Raw genomic sequence first — 14,810 nt, forward strand, 5'->3', positions numbered from 1 at the left:
CCTGGCTCCACATCTGTCAGGCCCCACTCAACAGACCCTGAGGCCCTCCCTCGACCCACGTCTGTCCTGTCCCCCCCCCACCCCCCACCCCCGAGCCCTAGCCTTTCCTGCCCTGGACAAACCACTGGTGGCTCTTCGGACAGGAAGGGCGGCTTCAGGCCTCCTGGCCCATTCCCCAGGTGGTGCCCTCTGTGGGAACCCCCTCTCACGTTAACTTCAAGATCCCCCATCCCAGATGCTCCCTCCTGGGGAGGCTGGTGGAGGGAGGGGAGAACCAGAACCAGCCCCTCCCCCAGGCTGTTGAGGCACCAAGCTGGTGCTGACTGAATCTCGCAGGCTCTGGTGAGAGGGGGCAGGTAGGAGAAAGGGCTGTGCAACCACCATCACCCCCGGGGTGTACCTGGGAGGCCCCCACTCACAGTTGTGGATATACACACGTCCACACTTGCGTGCCCACACACGTCCTCACAAGCATGTGTTTGCTCAAGAACTTGACCTGCTAGTGGGGTGGGGCTCAAGGAAGCTGGGGAACACTGTCCCGGCTTGGGGGGGGCACCTGCAGTCTGGGTCCCTCAGAGACCTTTGATCCTATGTATCAGGGGACTCAGGATGACTTACACCCACCCCATGACCTCATTTCCCCTGCATCCATTTTCATGGTAACAAGGTCAGGGTCACCAAGGACAGCTTTAGAGTCCCCCCAAGGTAGCCAGGAAGGTGGAAGGCTTTGCCCCACTGGGTCCCTACAGGGACCTCCCATAATGCTCTGGCCCTTTAAAGGAGTGAATGGGAGATGTTCAAGTCTGCTGGGGCCTCAGACCCAAGTCCAGGACCCCTGTTTGGAAAGCAAGGGGGATGGAAAAGAGGAGAGAGGAGAGAGGGAAGAGGAAGGGAGGGACAGAGAGAGGGAAGGGGAGGACACTTCCACAGTCGCTTCCCCTCTGGCCAGCCCCCAGATGCACTCCACTTAGCCCCGGCCCCAGAGAAGCCCCCAGTCAGGCGAGCCAGGTGGGTGGACAGAGGAGGAACCGCCACCGCCACCTGGGAGCCCACCAGGAAGAGAGCAGAGAAAGAAGGAAAGAAGCCTGGCGGGAGGGAGCAAGGGAGGGAGGCAGGCGGGAGGGAGGAGGAGAGAGGGAGGAGAGAGGGAGGGACGGAGGAGAGACGTTCGAACAAAGAACCGAGGAGCTGGGGCTGGCAAGGGGTGCAGAGAAGGGGCGGCCAGACACGGGGGTCCGGAGGCACCTGGGGGTAGGGCAGGGGGCTAGGTGGTCGAATCGTCCAGCCTGATCCAGGCCTCCCAGGCTTGGGGGGTGGGGGTGAACAGCCTGCCTCAGAGAAGGGAGGTTAGCTCCTCTGAGCTAAGAACTGCCTGGATGGAAGGGAGGCAGGAGCAGGGGCTGCGGGGGAACATGGAGATGAAATTATTAACAGCACCCCAGCCCGCCGGTACCCACCCCCACCCCTGCAGGCCAGAGCTCCTTTCTGGCTCCTTGCTTCCCCCTCCCCCAACACCCCATGGACCAGGAAGCAGAGCCATCCCACCATAGCTGGGATTGAAACCCCCCTTTCATGATCAGGGATCTCCCAGTCAAGGTCACCTGGGCTCAGCTTCATCCTCCCCCCTCAAGGTATGCCTACCAGAGCATGGGGGGCACTGAGGCTAGGCTGCTGGCCTTCTCTCCCTACACCCCCGCACTTCTGGGCCTGGCTCCTTCAGAACTGGGGGTCAGCAGCAGGGGTAGGCTTGCCCAGGGCCCTAGTCTTCCAGCACACCTTACCCCAGGGGTCCAGGCACACTTCCCATTGCAGCCTCGGAAAAGGCCCAAGCTCCATCCAACCCCCTGGACTGGGATGAGCCCCCAACCCCTGGATACAATTTCTCTATCTCTGCAACTAGGACAGAGGCTTCTGGGAGACAATCTGGGTGAAGTCAGGAGGTCAGGAACCCCTAACCTGGCCCAGGTCCAGGATGGACACACCAGTGCCTTCAGATCGCCCCCCTCCCCCGGTGTTCATGGGATGGTGTTCTCAACACAGTTATCTCAAGAATTATAAGTTATTTAAGCAGCCAAGACCTCAGCCTTAGCTCCAGCTGACCCATCCTGCCAGGCCTGCCTCATTCCCAGGCCACCTTGACATTCTTTGGTCCCACCTGTTCTAAGTGAGCCCACCAAGCTCCTAGAGTCCCCTGCCCATTTCACCACTGAGGCCCCAGCCTGCCCAAATGGGGGACTTAACTGCAGGCTCTCCCAGCTCACCTACACCCCACATACAGCCAGGCCCCTAAGCCAAGCAAGACTCCCTGCTAGAAAAGCAAACCCAAGCTAGTAGCTGGGGGTCAAGGGGCTAGCACAGTGTTGGGAGAAAAGCTTCAGGGCTGGAGGTCCTCCAGGCTTGCTGATCTGGGGGACCCTCCACGTGGGGGCTGCCGGTATAGCGCTTCCCTCAGAGCAGACGATCTGGATCGGGACACTGAGGCAGGGCAGACGCACCTAAGGGGAAGTGCTCTGCCTGAGGCTTTAATGGGAGAGAGCTGAGCCAGAAGGGGCGTCCGTACTCCCGCTCCAGGAACGTGGGGGTGGGGGGGAGTGTATGCGAGCACCCACCCACCCAGAATCTTATGAGAAAAAGTTGCTTTGCACACTGGTGACCCCGCAGGACACATCATCCACACATCCCCATGTCGCACCGATGATAAGGGTCCGGGCAGCCTGGACAGGTACAGCGCCCACTCAAGTCCTACCGCCCCTGCGTCCCGGGGAAGCCCCCTGCCTCTCCGAGCCCCGCGCCCCGGACACTTCCGCAGAGTTGCAGTGCCGCGGGTCCCAGAGGGATCGCGGGGTGGCCCGGCCGCCTGCCCGCTCCCTCCCGGTTCCCGCCGCACTCACCTCCTCCGCGGCGGCGGGGCCTGGGCTCCCGGGCGGCGGGGGCGGCGACGGCAGCGGCACAGCGGCTCCCGGTTGGGCCGGCCGGCGCTAGCGGCCCCCCGGGGCCATGGCCCTGCCCGCGCCCTCTCGCCGCTGTGCCTGAGCCGGGGTCGACGCCGCGGCCCGGGTTTCACGGGTTCCGCGGGCTTCGGGCGCGTCAGCAGCCGAGGCCCCGGGCCCTAGCCCGGGCCATGGGAAGGCTCAGGGGCGCTCGGGGCCGCCTCCCCCCGGGTGGGCTGCGGGCGCCCCCTGGCCGGCGCGCCGAGGGCGCATTCCCCGGCGCGGGGCGCGGGCGACGGCGCGCGCTCGGCTTCGGGGCGCTGCGCTTGGCTCGGCCCGGTGGTGCTCGTCTGCTTGCTGGACTGGGGCCGGGCGGCCGCGCTGGGCTGCGCCGCTCCTCGCGGCGCGCCCTGGCCCTGCGCTGCGCTCGGGGCTCGCCGGACCGCGGCCGTTCGCTCGCTCGCTCGCTCTGGTCTCGCGGCCGCCGGCGGGACGGGGCGCTCGGAGCCGCGCGGGGAGCGCCGGCAATTGGCCGCCCGTGGGCGACATTTGCATAGCGCGGCCCCGCCCCGCCCGCCCCGCCCGGCCCCACCCCCGGGGCGGGACCCGCCCGGCCGCCGCCCCGCCCCCGCTCCACCTGTCCGCGGGCTGGGCTCGGGGCTCCCGGGCGGTGGGGCAACCCGCGCCAGGGGAGACTAATCTGCACCCCGCGCCCCCGCCCCGGCTTTGCGGGCGGCGCCCCCGCCCCGCCCTGGCTTTGTCTCTCCGTGGATACACCGCGCACACCGCGCCTGGTGTTTACCCCGGCACTCAACTCCCTGGCGGGAAGGGCAGGCGCGCCGGGGAGCAGCGAGCCTGCGCTCACCTGCGCACCCTCTGCGGTGTCACTCCTTCCCAGTTGCTGCGGGCCGCGCCGGGCCCCGCGCGTGAGTCCCGCAGCGTAGGACCCAGGACTGCCCCAGCCGCTCAGCAGGTGGCGGTGCAGCCCCTGGGACGGCTGGCACCGCTGGACCTGCTCGCGGCCTCCAGTCCAGGCCAGGTCGCAGCAGCCCAGTCTCACTGCTCTGCCCAAGCACTCCAGGGCTACCCGTGATTCCCCAGCCTCCAGCCCTATTTCAAACCAGCAGCCCCACGGATCCACTCCTTAGAGTTCCATACCCCCAGAGAAGCGAGATAGGCTGGGCCTCCTCTCCTAAAAGGGACATTTGCTTTCAAATGGCCTCATGATGACTCAAGGGCCCAGCAACTGAGCCAAACGCCTCCCCTGATCCCAGGAAGGGACCTGACACCCAACCCAACCCCCAAGGCCACGGTCTTACCAACCAGGACCGCAAGCTCAGCCCTGCCCCTTGTACTTTGCTGCGGTCCCAAGGGGCATGGGCCTTCTTTGTCCTCTCCTTCCTCTCCCTCCTCCCTCTTCTATTCCCTCCCCTTCCTCCTCTCTCCTAGCTTCTCTTCTCCCTTTCTCCCCTCTGCTGTCCTCTCCCTTCTCCGCCCTCCTTCCCCTTCTCTCCCTTCTCTGCCTTCCCCTCCTCTTCACCCGCTTTCCCTCCCCCTCTTTTCCCTTCTCTTTTTCCTCTTTCTCTCCCTCCCCTTCTCCCTCCTCCCCCACCCCGTCCTCTCCCTGGCTAACAAGAGCCCCTGGAGAAGACATCCCTCCCTCCTACCCACTGACTGGTTGTGCGATGTTGATGTTAAGAGCCCGGGTGAGGGTCTCCTGCCCGGGATTTGCAGTGCTGGCCCACAGGCTCTAAGCAGATACCATCTGAGGCAAGGAAACACCAGCCTGGAGTTATGGTGGCTCTAGAGACAGTGCCTGCACCCCTCTTCTCTGTCAGGTCTCCTTTAAAACACTGTGACAGTTGTCCCTCCTCATCCCACCTCCTCTGTACCAGGGTCACCGCTGAGGTCGGCACCACTGTGCCGCCATCACCATGGTTTCCAACACCATCTCTTCCACATCTCCCCCACTCCCCCCCCCATCCCAGGTCTCCCCGGTCTTCTAGCCTGGCCACCCCTGTCACCACCCCTAGCACGATCATCATCGTGGTCACTGAAGCAGAACTGTTAGGACTTACCAAAGACTCCAGGGTGCTGGGTTGGGAAGAAAAGAGACTCAATTAATGTGTCCATGGAGCTCCACTCAGACACATGGAATGGAGCTAGTGTGTGGAGGCCTTCTGAAGGGGCAGTGGGGCGGGGGACAGGGCACCGGGAGGGGAAGAGACCACCTCACACAATGGAATGCCAGTGCCTTCCTGAACAACATGAGACGGTTGAGATATAGAAATAAAAGCACTCATCGCAGCAGTGAAGCCACACTCACCCCTGCCTGGTGTCCGTGCCGGGTTGGCCATTTTGTATCACTACTTAATGTTATTATGCATATAAGAGATATGCATTATTGGGAGGAATATAGTAGACCCTCCCACAATTTGCCTTCAATGTAGGGGCCTAAAGGCCCTTGAAACCATCCCTGGGTGGGAGTCCCAGCCAGCTTGGGAGGCCCTGTGTGCCAGCAGAGTTTATGGTTCTTTACTTCCAGGCGTTCGCAGCTCCTCCGAGAAGCAGGTCCTGCTGTCCCCACTGTACAGATGAGGAAGAGGCGACGGAGAGAAGTGGGGAGGCCTGTAGCCACTGGGCTGAGGTGTTAGGAAAAGGTGGCCTCTTCGGGAGTTATGGGAAGGCTCCAGGAGGGAAGGGCCAGGCCACAGGGCCCGCATGGAGCCAAGGGCCTACAACCCAGACAGGCGCTCAGGGCTGGCCATGAGTGCTGGAGCCCAGCACGGCACTTACAGAGTTCAATAAATCTTTATTGAATGAATAAGAGAGCAAATCCCTGCAGCACCAGATCCAAGAGGGAACATGAGCCAAGAACGCAGAGGCCAGGAGCCAACTCCTGGGCCCACCCCCTGGCTCCTCTGGGCCGGCTGCCCCCACCGACCTCTTCCCCTGCCACCCAGAGTCCTTCTGTCTTCCTCTCCAAAAGCCACTCAGCTGCTAGCTCCACCTGAGAGCCACCTCGGATGCCCTGTGGGGTCACCTGAAGTGAGACAGCCAGGCCAGGCTGATCCCCTGCCCCTGCTGGGCTTCCCTCCCACCCCGCAGGACACTCAGATCCCGGGCCTGCTTCTTCTCCAGCTCTCCCATGACCCATCCTGGTTTCAGTCTGGATACGCAAGGTGAGGGGGACACAATGATGGTTAGGCCAGGTCTGGTTTCTCCTCTGACCCAGCCTCTAGGGTCCCCCTCCTGGAGTAGCCCCCTCTCCCTTTCAAGATGGGCTCTGAGTAGCTATAAGATAGACCCTCTGGGTGACATCCTGACTGTATAGTCTTGGGCTCATGGCTCAGCTTCCCAGAGCTTCTGAGATGCTACAAAGCCCAACAACAGGGGTTACAACCTGGAAGGAACTGGCCCCCTTTGTCTCGGTCCCCACCCCCAGATGATGGTGCTGTCAGCGGGCGGGAGCACCTTGGGGTTCTTCCCCAAAACACTCCGGGCTTTCAACCTGGCCCAGCCTTTGTCTCTGCCCGTACACATGCCTGTTTCTTTTCCTTCTGGCTTTTCCCGGCTGTGCTGTGGGGGACTGAAGTGCAGCCCTGGGCCTCCCGCGGGCTGTTGGGCTGTCCATCCTCTGTCTGTCTATCCTATCCGCCTCTGTCCGGCCTCCCTGGAGTGGAGTGAGAGAAGCTTGCTATGCTGGGTAACCTTGAGAGAGGCTCTGCCCTTCCAGCCTCAGCAACTAGAAGGCGAGACTTGGAGGCCTGGGCCTCAAAGACCCGCCATGCCCCCAGGATGAAGGTGGCAACTAAACCAGCCCCCCCTTTCTCTGGCCCACTCTCTGGGGAACCTGTTTCCCGGGCCTAGCAGGCTGAGCAAGCCCTGGCCCGCCCGCCCCAGCGTTGCTGGCTCAGGTTTCCCCACTTTCTGGTTTTCTCATCTCCCCTGCCCCAGGCGCAGCCCTCACCCGCCTCCTGGAACTGGATCCCAGAGAGGGGGGGAGTGTTGCAAAGGGGGCCCTGGGAGGGGGTGCAGGGCGTAGCTCGGGCAGCCCCGGGAGTGGGGCAGTGAGGAGTCCCCACAGCCCAGGCTCAGGATGGGGTTCGGCTCAGCCTTCTCCTGCCCAGCCAGCCCCAGGGCCTGGCTCAGAGCCCATCAAAAGCTGGAACAAGCCACCTCCCTGGCTGCTTCCCAAAGCCTCCTCTAGGCGTTTTCTGCTGCTGTCCCTTCAACCAGGAATGTTCTTCCCAGACTTCAGCACCAGTGTCAACCGACTTTCCTCTGGCCCCAAGCCCTTCGTCTCCTCCTTTACCCTCAAACACTGTCCCCTTCTGCACAAGGGACAAGCCTCCCTTCTGGAGGCTACCTCCTCCCCCCTTTCCCCTTAGGCAGGAGCTCCACACAGTCTCATCTCCTGGTCTTTGCACATGCTGCTCCCCTGTACCTGGAATTCCTTTCCTATTTCCTTCTAGATCCTTCAGGCCTCTGGGAAGACATTACCTCCCAGGAAGCCAATCCTAATGGCTGAGTCAGGAGTTTCCTTGGGCCGCTGCAGATCCTGCACTCCTAGCCAGCCCCTAAGAGATGCTGCCTGCGACCCAGGTCTCTCTGAGTTCAGAGTGAACAAGAGAGGGGGGACACAGGGCTCTGAGATCGGCACGTTACCCCACAACCCTCATCCAGTGTGTGTGTGTGTGTGTGTGTGTGTGTGTGTGTGTGTGTGTGTGGTGAGGGAGGTGGGGGTTGGGTGGGCCCAGGCTCGGCTGGCTGCCAAGTGACCCATGACCGTCGGCCAGCCTGAGCATATCCTGTTTAGACAGAGGCCAGACAGCCATCCCTCACCCACTTGGGCCTGCCCAGCCCCTGCTGGAGAGCCCAAGTCTTAGGCCTAGAGCTCAATCCTTATCAGGCTTCAGAGAGGCCTCCTCGCTAAGAATTGGGCTGGGAATTCTGTGTTTCCTCTGCCCTCAGAGCAGAGGCCTTTACTCCAGGTGCTGAACCTTGTGGCAGTAATGGTTAGGCTGCCCCAGCCACTGGGTGGGGATGGGCTGTGGAGCCTGCCTTAAGAGACAGGGTCTGTGTGGAAAAGATCTTGGATCTGGAGCCCACCTGGGAGTAGCCACCAGCCACTCCTTGGCTTTGCCTGACTCAGTTGGGGCAGCTCTATCTTTCCAGATGCTCAGGCCAAGAAGACATAAAACCAGCTTGGACTCTCTTTCCCTCACATCCACATCAAACCATCAGCAAAGACTTGCATCTTCACCTTAACATGTGCAAAATATCAGGTGACCCCTTCCCACCTTCTCTCTAGTCACCAGCTCTGCAGCCCTGGCCGAGGCAGCTACCACCCCCATGGCCAACCTCATCTCTTTCCTGACAAGCACACATGCCTCCTTACTGGGCTCCCAGCGTCTGCTCTTGTCTCCCACAATCTAGTCAGCCAGGATCCACAGAGACCCTGTTAAAACGGGAGCCAGGTCAGGTCTCTCTCTTGCCCAAAGCTCTCAAAGGCTGCTACTTTGTCAAGAGTCAAAGCCATGTCCTTGCCGTGGCCAACCTGCAGCCCCCTTCTCCACCTCTGACTCACATTTTCCTGCTCTGGGTCACAGCCTCTTCACTCCTCCTCCCACACCTCTCCAGCCTCAGGGCCCCAGCAATGACTGTTCCTTCTGCCTGGGTGCCCTTCCAGTAGACACTTCCATGGCCTCTTTTAGGTCTCTGCTCAGATAATATCTGACCACCGCCCTCCCAGAACGGGAGGGGGCTGAGCCCAGGGCCCTCTGATCAGAGACTGGAAGCTGTCTTCTACCCTCATCTTGGGCCCTCTGCTCACACTCACCTGGAACTGAGGATGGGGCAGAGGTGCCCATTTGCTGTTTCCTCCTCTACTTAAGAGCTGAGCTGAGGAGAGAGTGGCCCAGGCTGCAGCAGCAGGGACTCAGGGTAGACTCTGCCTTGACTTAAACAGTGATGCTGCAGCTGGGAGCCCCCCGGGGAGCAGGTGTAGTCCCTTAGGCAGAGCTGTGCCTCGGGGTTGGGGGAGACCTGGGCAGCCCCCAACAAAGCTGATGGTGACGAGCTCTGATCCGTGGGGTTTCTGGCTGTCTCTCAGGCTCACATCTGCTGCACACACCCCATCCATGTGTCTGTGTGGCCACAGTCCTGGGGGAGGGGGGCCCAAGGAGGGTCCTGCAGCCAGGCCTGCAAGCTGAGATCTGGACTTACTTAGTTCCAAATGACTGGGGAATGTCCCTTCCGTGACAGTCGCCGTGTGGCCTCCCCTGGCCCCTCACTCCCTGCAGGGAAGTGGGGCCCAGATGAAGGCAGCCCTCCTGGAAGGGGGAAGGGACTGGTGGTCAGGCACCAGGCACCCTGCCATCCTGGCCCTCTTCCCTAAGCCTGGCTCCAGGTTTTCCCTGAGGAAGTGCTGCAACATGAGGTCACTGTCCGTAACCTTCAGACCAGAGATCTCAGGCCAGAACACCCCATCTTGGGCTCCATCCCCCGTGAGCCAGGAAATGGAGGACCTTGACCAGCACGGTCCCCTATTCTGCGTGGCAAGGCCTCTGTGGTACAGCAGCATTAGGACTGGCCAAGAAGAAATACTCCTTGCAGACAATCTCCCTTCCTAGCCCATGGCCTTGGTGCGTTGGATGAGCGCTGGGCAGCAGGGCAAATGTACGTGGTGGGGAGCTGGGTCTTCCCCGGTCCACCGGCTGCTGGCTAAGCACTCCATCCGCAATGATGAGCTTCTTGGCTCCCGGGTGTGCTTGGCGGGGCGGCAAAGCTGAACCCCTGCTCCCTACCCCAGGATAGGGCACCTTCCTGTCTTGGGAGGGTTCGATTTCTAAACATAACTGGACAGAGTGGACACCTAGGCCAGACCTGGACTCTGGACCTGCACCTAGAAACTTGGGGCTGCACTCTTTTTTCACTCCCTCTTGGCGGTAGGCCATGGTTTAGTCACCAACAGGCAGCTCTTTGTCTATGCCCAGGAGCTACACACCCTCCAGGTGACCAGCAGGAGATGGTTGCCCAGATCAAGGCTCATGACCATCGCTCCAGGAGATCAGGTGGTGCTCCCGGCAGGCCTGCCCCTCGGGGCTGAGGCTACCCTGGGTCAGTGTGGAGTGGAGGCTCTGACCCCTGGAAGTAGCCGGCCGCATGCTTGGAGGTAAAGTCCATGGTCCCCTGGCCCGTGCTGGGAAAGCAAGAGGGCGGACTCCCAAGATGGCCAAACAGGAGAAAAAGAAGACAGGCCTAGCCAGGCGGCAGATGCAGGACAACCGATGCTTTGTCAATGCTGTACCCACCTTTGGCAAGAACGGGGGCCCCAGTGCCAACTCTTGAGTCCGTTGTAATCCTGGCTCTCCCCAAGAAAGCCACTTAGTTAGACAAAAAAAGACAAAGGAAAAGAAAGGAACTGGGGGCTCCACCTGTGGAGTCCTAGGAAGGAATAGGCCCCTGACTCACGGTGGCCAGAACAGCACTGTGGACCCATTTAATAGAAGGGAGTACTGAGACTTTGAGGAGCAGGGGCCTGGGCAAACTTGTCTGTGGATTCCAGGCTAGAGCCCCCTTGAATTTTGAGGTGCAGCCACAGACTGAGAAAAGGGTAGGACTGGCCTGACGGTTATGGGGCATGGCATAGTCTGATTTAAATCTTTAAAGGATTCCTTTGGCTCCTGGGGGGCTAAAAATCAAGCTGCGGGACCCCAGGAGAGGGAGGACAGGGGCCTGGCTGGATCACTGGGGTGGGGCTGGCTATCCTCGAACTCAGCCAGGCTCCCCTCATCTTTCCCTTGGAGCTCATCCATAGGGCATGACCTGGGATTTTGGGGTGGGAAGAGAGGCCTCCTTCCCTGACCCATGCACTCTCCACATGGGGCCTGGCTGGCCAGCCTCCCTGCCCCCCTCTCCTGAGACCGTGGTTGAAGCTTTAATCCGAGGACAAGTTACTGCAAAGCTCCTGTTTGCTGCCGGAAGGAGCAGGCACCAGCCGAGATGGAGGGATGAAGAGAACGGTATAGGGAAGAAGGAAGGGGGCGGGGCCTGTGTAGAGTGAGATCAGAGCTCCACACTCTACCCTCTGCCCTGCCTGTCACTGGCACCTCCAGACTGACTTCAGGGACCTCGTTCTTGCCACCCGGAAGGATGCGTTCGTGTGTCCACAGCCTGCTGGAGCACCCGCTGCGTACCGCCTCTGTCTCGGTCATGGCCTCATGGCCGCAGGGCTCACAGGGAAGCGTTTCTGGGACTGAAGCCACACCTCCAGTCGGCCCAGTCCCGGACAGGTTCCAATTCCTGATTCCTGAGGATGTTGGTCAGGGGCCCAGAGGGCAAGTGCCCTCCCCCTACCCACAGATTGCTAGGCTCCTCACAATCCCTGAGGGGAAACCGAGGCCCACAGCATGCCCATGCCCTTGTCCCCCAACTTCTTCCACCGCTCTTCACTGCGTTCTTCCCGTACCACCCTCAACCACAGGAGGCCTTTCTCCACTCTTCCCTCTGTGCACCCCACTCCTGCCTAGAGGAGAGGGGTGCACAGGAGAGCTGGGTGGTTGGAACCAGGAGGAAACTCCAAGTCCTCTTTGCTAGCTCCCCCTGCCTCGGGCACCCATTCTGGGTGCAGAGGCTGGTTTGTAGGAAGGGCTGGGCTATAGCTCCCAGACCCAGTCTGCATCTGATTTCCCTGGGGGCCATGTCCCACAGACCATCCATCTCCACTTCCCTCCCTGAGACTGGACTATTTCAAGTATCCCCCCGGCCCCTCTGCAGCTGCCTCTCTGAGTACCCCCCAAAATCAGTGCCTCCCAGCCAAAGACATCTGTACCCTCGCCTGAGAGGGGTCTCGCCACTTGGGGTGGCTTAAAGATGGGATCTTGGGCAACAAGACAATGCCCTGGGTCAACACAGAGCCTCAGAAAGCCCCCATTTCCCGTCCAGGGGTCTGGTTGGGCCCAGGCTAGGCTATGACGGGGGCGGGAGGGGCCCTATACCCTGGGCAGGGTTAAGCAGGTCTGGCTGGGGCTCATTCTCTGGCTAACACTGGTGTTTCTTGCTGCAATTTTAGGCACACAGAGAGGGGACCCGGTCCTGGACTGTTGGCTTGCTCAGGTCTTAGGCTCTGCAGCCTTGTGGACACAAGATGGTCCAGGCTGGGCACCCCATTCTCCTGGGGCCTTCAGTTGGGGAAGGGGCCCTGGAGGAGGAGATAAGGGCTGAGCTGGTGGGGGCACAAGGCATGAGAGCCCCTCCAGCCAGAGTTGGAAGAAATTCTGATTGCTGGGGTGCCTGGCTGGCTCAGTCAGTAGCATGCACAACTCGGGTTCATGAGTTCAAGCCCCACGTTGGGGGTACAGTTTACTTAAAAATAAATAAATAAGACATTCTTTTTTTTTTTCATAAATAAGAAATTCTGATTGCTGAATGCTCCTGAGCACCCCCCCCCCTTCCTCATCTCCTCCCCTGCGCCTAGTGCTTTCTCACAGTAGGGCTTGTTGTGGGGAATACCGGGGGGGGGGGCTCCCAGCTGCCTATTCCCTCCATCTCTTGTTGATCAAGGGCACCCCTCTCCACCCTGCCAGATGGGACTGCATACCCTGTGGGTCCTGGGTTCTAGAGAACTCACCTGTACCCCTATGTTCTCCCTACAGGACTCCAGGGTGATGCTTTCCTATCTTCCCATGCCAGGGACCCCTCACTCTTGACCAGGCCAGACCTGAGGCAAAGGCACCACTTGGCAAATGGGGAGAACAGGGCCCTGAAAGTGTCACATGGAAAGTCTGAGGCAGAACCAACAGAGCCTGGTTTGTCTGCCAGGGGACCAAAGCCGTCAGTCAGAGGGGTCTCTTGGTACCTGGAAGCCAGGTCCCCACGGCCTGGCCGGGCAGTTCCTTGGGTCACTGCAGGGCTCCTGGCAGGCTGTCCCCTCATCACACCTCATACCATGTTACTCTCAAGCCCTTGCCCAGCCTACTCTTCCACTAGGGATGTCTTTTCTGTCTCGCCGGAGATGTCCTGATCCTTCCCGCCTGGTTCAAATGCTATTTCCCCAAAAAAGCCTCCCCTGTTTGCCCAGCTGGTCTGTCTTCTGAGCTTCTAGGGGAGAGTCTCTTGCTCTGCCTGTGTCTTGGTCCAACGTGACACATTCATTCATTCTGCAGACATCATATGTGTCCAAGCCTGTGCCAAGTACTAGGCCACAGGGGCTGACAGCTCCACACATCTCACCTGTGTTCTGGGCCATGAGCTCCGGAGGGTCCAGTGGAGCCTTCCCGGGGCAAAGGGTGCAGAGCTGGTCCTGGGGAAAATGGGCCAGACTGCCACTGACCTCCTGCTCATCGGGTGAGGAAGCCACCAAGTCCCCATCCCCTGCTGCTGATTCTCTACTCTAATTTGGCCTGAATTTTCAACAAAATTGTCTCCAAGGGCTGGTAGGCTAGGCTTCTAGGCCTGGGGCTGAGGGGTGGGGGCTACCTCAGGAGACCTTGACAGCACTGTGTTGGAGATTCAAGTTCCTGCAAGGCCCAGGCCCACCCAGACCCTACAACTTGGAAAGGCCCCACGAGGGCGGGGAGATGGACTCCGGGAGGGAAAGGGCTGGACATCGAGGGAAGCCTGGGTCCCTGGAAGTGTGGAGACCACTGTCCTGCCGGGGCTCTGGCCGTGCTGTGTGTGCGGCCCCTAGAGCTTCTGTGGATGTGGGGCCACTGAGGTCTGGTTTCACTGTGCCTCATCCTCCTCATCCAAATATCAGGGCCGACAAGTCTGGGATGCGATATGTGTGCCACCCCCCACAAGGAACCCTCAACTCCGAGCCCGGCTGCATGCTTGTGGCTCCCACTGGCCCCCGTGCACTTCCCCATTCTCTGGGACAGGAGAGCAAGTCCCTCCCCCTGCCACCCCGTCCACGCCACCCGGGTGCTGGGAGGGTGAAAGCAGCACCCAAGAGCAGATTGCTGGGAGCAGCATCTAATATGTAGGACACACTTTGTTATGACTCATTGTCTCTCCCCAGTGGATGACAGAGAGAGCCAGGCGCCATCACTGGGGGCACCGAATCACTCTGTCTGGGAGAGTGGGTAGGTGTTTGCTTTTTCATCCAGCATAAGGGTCTGCTGGGGAGGGGGCGCCTTGACCCCATATCCTGCCCCTGCCCCTGCTTGTCAGGCATCTGGGCCCCCACCTGGTGGCTCCCCACACTCACCCACACTGGAGCCTTCACCACAGAGGTGACCTCACTGTCTCCCCTGGGAGAGGACCTGCATGCAGGTTGTCATGGGAATGCGGTGCTGGCCCAGCAGCCACCTGGATCTCCTGGGCCACAACCCTGCCTCCCTCCTCAAACAGGCCTACACCGGCTTTACCACCACCCCAGCGTCCAGCCCGCAACTCCTCCCCAGATTTACGAACCAGGAGCCGTGGGAGTTGGCAAGGTCAGCAGGGGTCTCCTGGTGGGTTTGTGGAAGGTATCCAGAGGGCTAGGAGGGTGACTCAGGGAAGGCTGTGTGGAGGAGGTGACAGCCACTGGCCTTCAAAGAACCACTTACAGGGGCGCCTGGGTGGCTCAGCCGGTTAAGTGTCTGCCTTCAGCTCCGGTCGTGATGGGGGGGGGTGTCCTGGGATGGAGCCCTGCGTTGGGTTCCAGACCCAGCGGGGAGTCTGCTTCTCCCTCTCGCTCTGCCCCTCCCCGTGCTCATGCTCTCTCTCTCAAATAAGTAAATAAAATCTTTAAAAAAAAATTAAAAATCTCACAGCTTGGGCGCCTGGGTGGCTCAGTCGGTTAAGCGGCTGCCTTCGGCTCAGGTCATGATCCCGGGGTCCTGGGATCGAGCCCCGCGTCGGGCTCCCCGCTCAGCAGGAAGCCTGCTTCCC

Source organism: Eumetopias jubatus, unplaced genomic scaffold (genome assembly GCF_037043125.1).
Source record: "Eumetopias jubatus isolate StellerSeaLion01/CBP00866 unplaced genomic scaffold, mEumJub1_p1.0 scaffold_1, whole genome shotgun sequence".
In the NCBI taxonomy this organism is placed as follows: Eukaryota; Metazoa; Chordata; class Mammalia; order Carnivora; family Otariidae; genus Eumetopias; species Eumetopias jubatus.